The 5752-nt window shown below is 40.0% G+C and overlaps 1 pseudogene; it reads right to left on the bottom strand.

The window, feature by feature from the left end:
• Positions 1–4055: 4055 nt before the first annotated feature.
• LOC116883213 lies at positions 4056–5385 on the bottom strand (annotated as a pseudogene).
• Positions 5386–5752: the final 367 nt, after the last annotated feature.

Raw genomic sequence — 5752 nt, 5'->3', positions numbered from 1 at the left:
ATGTTATGCACTGTACAGATGCAGTTGAAGTCCTTGGGAATATAATGTAGAGGCCTGTGTTCTGGGCCAGGGTCAAAAATGTAAGGAAATTACTATCTGACAATTAGTTACCTTCCCACACATGCTGTGCCCATGCCCCACCTTTTCCCGAGCTTAGCAGTTAAAATCCCCATCTCACTACTGAATTGAGAAGGTTCAAGGGAATCTCACATACAAACACTAATGTGAAGATCTTACAGTTGTTGGGGGCAATAGTTCATGAATTACTAGGGCTACTCCTTGTGCACACTTCTAAATGATTATCCAATTGCTATTTTAATACTCAAATCTTTATTACAAATGAAAACAGGGAAAAAAGGCTTTGGTCTCTCTATGTGAGAAACTGCAGGCCATGATGCACGTTGTGATGATGTAGCTGACCTCTGAGCTCTTCAAGATCTTTCTCTATTCACACAGCTCCAGTCTGTGACTGTTAGTACAGTCACTTTATCCTGATCTCATGATTTAAGTCAGGGCAACTCTCTATTATCTCACATACGCTGCTTTTCTTTATTTCCTAATGAGATTTATTTTTCCTCTTTGTACTGAAAGCCTAGAATTCTGGAAAAGAGTGGGTGCTCAAAGAATATTTGTTGAATGCATGAGCAATGTACTGATAGACAGGGCTGGCAGATGTACAGGGCAGAGGTGAGGATACACAAATGATTTTTGCTTAGTCGTGTGTGTTTTCTCCCTCAGAAATAGAAAACATGGAAGTGTATTAATCCTTCCATCATGAGCATTTGGCACGTGTCACATTCTGTATCGTTGATAAAGCATGTTTAGAAAAATGAATTTATTTTCAAGCAAGATTTCAATTTGCAACTTGCTGGAGTTTAGCAATGAGAGAAAAAGACAATGGACCTGATTTTCCTGGAGGTGGATTACTTTCTAAAGAGATGAATCAAAGGACAGGTTGCTGCAGTGCGACCCTGCAGTCTGACAGTCCCAGAGGCAAGTCTAGGAAAAATGCTGACATATTTTCTTTCCTTTCAACTTCAACTATGGTAGATAAGTTCATTAGAACCAGAGACTTTGATCTCAGTGGAAATACTTTAAATCATACTGTCTCAAAATTCAGTTCAATCTGCTTCTCATTTGCCTTCTAAATTATTCAACCTTATTCTATTGGTATAAGGAAATAAAACTACTGTCCAATTAATACAATAAAGTTAAACAAAATGGTCATCTAGTATTGTTATAATCACATGTTAAAAACAAGCATAGGATGACTTAAAGGGAAGTAACAATTTCTGGAAAAGAAAATCAAATCAGCCAAACCAGCAAACAAACAAACAAACAAACAAACAAACAAAAATACACTCAAAACCCTTTACCAAATGGTAAACACACCTATTTGCCTATTCTGACAAGATTAAAGAAATCATCAGATCCCACTACAAAACTGGATAATCTGGATGAAATAAACAATTTTCTAGATAGATAACTGGTACCAAAGTTAAATCAGGGTCAGATAAACCATCTGAACAGTCCCATAACTTCTAAAGTAATAGAAGCAGTTATTAAAAGTCTCCCAACCAAAAAGAGCCCAGGACCAGATAGGTTCAGTGTAGAATTCTATCAGACTTTCATAGAAGATCCCATACCAATACTATCCAAACAATTCCACAAAATAGAAACAGAAGGAGCACTACCCAATTCCTTCTATAAAGTCACAATTACGCTTATACCTAAACACAAAGACCCAACAAAGAAAGAGAACTTCAGACTAATTTCCCTTATGAACAGCGATGTGAAAAAACTCAATAAAATTATCACAAACTGAATCCAAGAATACAACAAAATGATTATTTACTATGATCAAGTAGGCTTCATCCCAGGGATGCAGGGATGGTTCAAAATAAGGAAATCCAACAATGCAATCCACTATATAAACAAACTCAAGTTTATTATGGTTTAATTATTTTTCAGGATTTCCTGGAAAAAATGATTGTTCTGAAATCTCAAGTAAAACCCAAGCTCTCCCCTACATATTTCATAATTAGTTTTAGCTATCAACATGACATAAACTTAGAGTGACATGGGAAGACTGAACCTCAGCTGAAGAATTGCCCAGACCAAATTTGCTTGTGGCCAAGGCTGTGGGTGATACTATCCCTTGGCAGATAGTTGTCAGCATGGGAACAAACAAGGAACAGTATAATTCATTCCTCCTTGCTTGTTTTTTGTTCTAAATCCCTGTACTGCTGGAGTCCTTGCTTTGACTTCTCTCCTCAAAAGTAGTGACCTAGGAGTTCTAAATAAAGTAACCCCCCCCTGCTGTCTTTTATCACAGTGTTTATCTCAGCAAAGGAAAGCAAATAAAACAAAGTGGCGTTTCTATGGGTGGCCCAGGCTGGCCTCAAGTTCATTTTCCAGATCAGAAAACTGAGACTTAGAGGCAAACTTCCAGTAAATAATAGAGTTGGAGTTTTAGTGTTTGTCTGACCTTGAGATTGACCACATCAGAGCCCTTTCTGCACTACTGCTGCCTCTAACATCACGTTTCTTGACTTGTACAGTGCACATTCACTCTCTTACACTTTAAACATCAGACATCAGACCTGTATTTTCCTTGGGCTAAGACCAAGATAGTGGCAGGATTGGCTCCTCCTAGACTCCAAGACCCAGAGAAGTAGAGGTTACTGAGATGATTGTGACCATGTTGGGTAAGTGTTTGAAACGTTGCCATAGAAAAGCCAGTGAATTCTCAAGCTTAATAACCTGTTCTGTGGGAGAATAAAAGACAAGAATACCAAGATGATGCAGACAAGAGTACTGAGCAACGCAAACAATGAGAGCATGATCTGTGAAGTTTCAAGAGAAGGTTGAGAATCCTCCAGGGAATCTATTGTGAATTAACAATTTGTGGAAGTAAAATCATTTTTTATTCACTGGGACAATGGATGTTGGTCAGCTAGGGCTGAAAATTCAGCTGTCATTAATATGAGATCAACATCATCAAAGCAAAATATTTCTAGGAAATATTTTATTAGGAACAGCATAAAGATACAGAGGCCAAGGCTGAATCTCAAGCATGGTATTGGGTTTCAAAGCAAGAACAATGTAAGATTCTGAGGCTCACAGAGAATAGCTGAAGTCTGTCACCATGTGGCAGATTGGTGTCCCTTAGGAAAGATAAGGAGAGGCCATTGGTGAAGCTATAGAAGTAGAGACCTCAAGATATTAGAGATGCCAGAATTGTGGAATTTCAGCCAAAGATGGCAGTAGATATAAACTAGAGCTGGAGTTTGTCTCCAAGATAAACTGTGTGTTCTCATAGACAGCAGAACAAACGAAGTTATAGCCCAAACTTTGGGAGCCCAGAAGATCATGACTAAGTCCTATGCCTCAGATATTTGAGCTATAAGATTTTAGACCAACACTGCTAGAAGTTGGTTTTGCTTAAGTGTGACTGTTTTTATGCTCTGTTTTTTTTTTCCCTTGTTGAATAAGAAAATGTGTAACTTACTTTCGATTTAACAGGAATCTATAATTAAGAGACTTTGAAGTTTTGAAGAATTTTGTTTGGGAAGAACAATCAAATAAAGTGTTTATTGAATGCCTGCTATGTGGTAAATATTGTTCAGGAGACTTGGAACATGTCAGAGAATAAAACAAGGAGCCCTGCACCTGTGGAGCATGTAGTCTATCATGTATTACTATTTCACTATGTACTTCTTCTGACCTTGGGAAAGCCACTGTATCTTTCTATCCTGTGGACACTGTGTTTCGTGCACTATGGATGCTGGATAGGACAGTGCCCTGGCCCACCGCCTAGATAGCAGACAGAGCTGGAAATTGACTTTTAGTAATAGAATATTGTAGTAAGTTTTACACACAATAGATATTGTATTATTCCAAATGCAGTATATCATTGTGATTTGATACATGTAAGATATATTATAGCCTAGAACAATGAGGAAATTATAGAAATCGATATCCTAATGAACATTTTGAGTAAATAAAATGTAGCCTATTTTCTGTTAGGACAGCAACAGCATAATCCAAATGAATCAGCACTCCAGGATCCATGAAAGTATGATCATGGTCTGCAGCTCAGCAAAATTATCAAACACGTTAGGCAACTTGCTCTGATTAGAGAAGTTGGATTGTGGGTCCTTCTTGGTCCTATTCCAACACAGCGGGTCCTCAGGGGGCACTGTGACATTTTCATTCCAGCTCCCATCATGCATCAATAGAAGACCATTCTTGGAGCAAATGAGAATTCATTTACAGGCACGTTACACATTCCCACGCTGTGCTCATAGGCTCGGTGGCCTCTGTGAGGAAAAGATGCTTGCTATTCTTCACTGAAACAGAAGCTCTGAGAAAATATTAGAACTTGGAACACTGCAGCATCTACTCCAGTGGGTGCAGGGAAGATAAGTGGCGGCAAACACAGAAGATGAAGTCTGTAAGAAAGAGATAGAATACGATGAGCTGTGTGTGCCTGTAGCACAGAAAGCGGGAGACATAATTCTAGAGAAAGGGCAAAGATGAGGCTCCAGTCTTATTTCCTCAGAACAATGATTTTAGGTTAGGGATTTGAATTTCCTCAAGGAGAGAGTGGCGTTATTGTTTTTAATTTAATAAAAGAACTGTTACTTTAAAAATTATCAAATACACTGAGGAGAAAGGAGAAGAATTGAATTATTCAAGCTGCTGCTGCTGCTGCTGCTGCTGCTGCTGCTGCTGCTGCTGCTGCTGCTGCTGCTGCTGCTGCTGCTGCTGCTTGGTGGCAACCTTAGTGGCCAGTCCCTTCGCCTTCTGTGCCATTAACAATACTGTCTCCTTGGCTTTCCCTCTGGCCTCTTTGGTCCTGTCAACAAGTGTTTCGCCTCACCTTGTAGCCCGGCCAAGATGTAAATCCCCTCATTGTCTTGATCACATTGCTTTAGAACTGGGCAAGACCAAGTTCCTTGACAGCTCTAGAGACCACATAAGTTAGAGAGAAGTAGGTTTCTCCGCGAATTTGCCCCAGCTTCTGTTGTCCGAGTTCACGAAGTAAATACAAAACAGGCGTTTACTCCACTCCTGCCGCCATCGGCTGTGTGTAGTTGACAGTCTAGGTGAAGGTGGTCCTGGTCTGATTCTGTGGGTTCCCACCACAGTCCTCCAGGATGTACACTGAACAAGCAACATTGGCAGGAAACGGGTGCTCTGCCCAGTGTGGTATTGTTCAGGAGTCTCTGGAACAGAAGCTTCTGGTTATGAGTTAGCCCTGGTGTACTTAACTTCGGTTAAGACATATACCCAGTAAGAATCCAAGTAGTATTGCCAGAAGACAGCAAACGCCTGGCCCCAGAAACTTCAGACCGTGCTCTGTCCCAGGAAATACTTCATAATTTTCCTGGCCTGGGTGAGTTCAACACCTGCGCACCATCAGAGCGAAGAGCCTGGAGATTGCAGGAAGGTGGCGAGGTGCCCACCCACCGGAATCCCAGCGTAATCACCACCACTGCCATGGGAGGCTACAAGACTGAATTCCTTTTCTTTTCTTTTTTAATTGCTTTCCGTTTTTGTTTTTGTTTGTTTCTCCTATTCCAATGCAGTGACACTCACAATTCAGAGAACTAAGCTCTAATGTAGTCTATACCTTTAATCCCATCCAGAAGGAAACAGATTTAAGGTCATCCTTGTATATATAATAAGATAGGCTGTAGCCTAGAATATGAGACTGCCTGCAAAACTAAATGTTTTAAAGTTTTGG

This window comes from Rattus rattus, chromosome 14, assembly GCF_011064425.1.
Source record: "Rattus rattus isolate New Zealand chromosome 14, Rrattus_CSIRO_v1, whole genome shotgun sequence".
Lineage (NCBI taxonomy): Eukaryota > Metazoa > Chordata > Mammalia > Rodentia > Muridae > Rattus > Rattus rattus.
Note: the sequence above shows the minus strand (reverse complement) of the source record. Positions and strands in the feature narration are given on the sequence as shown.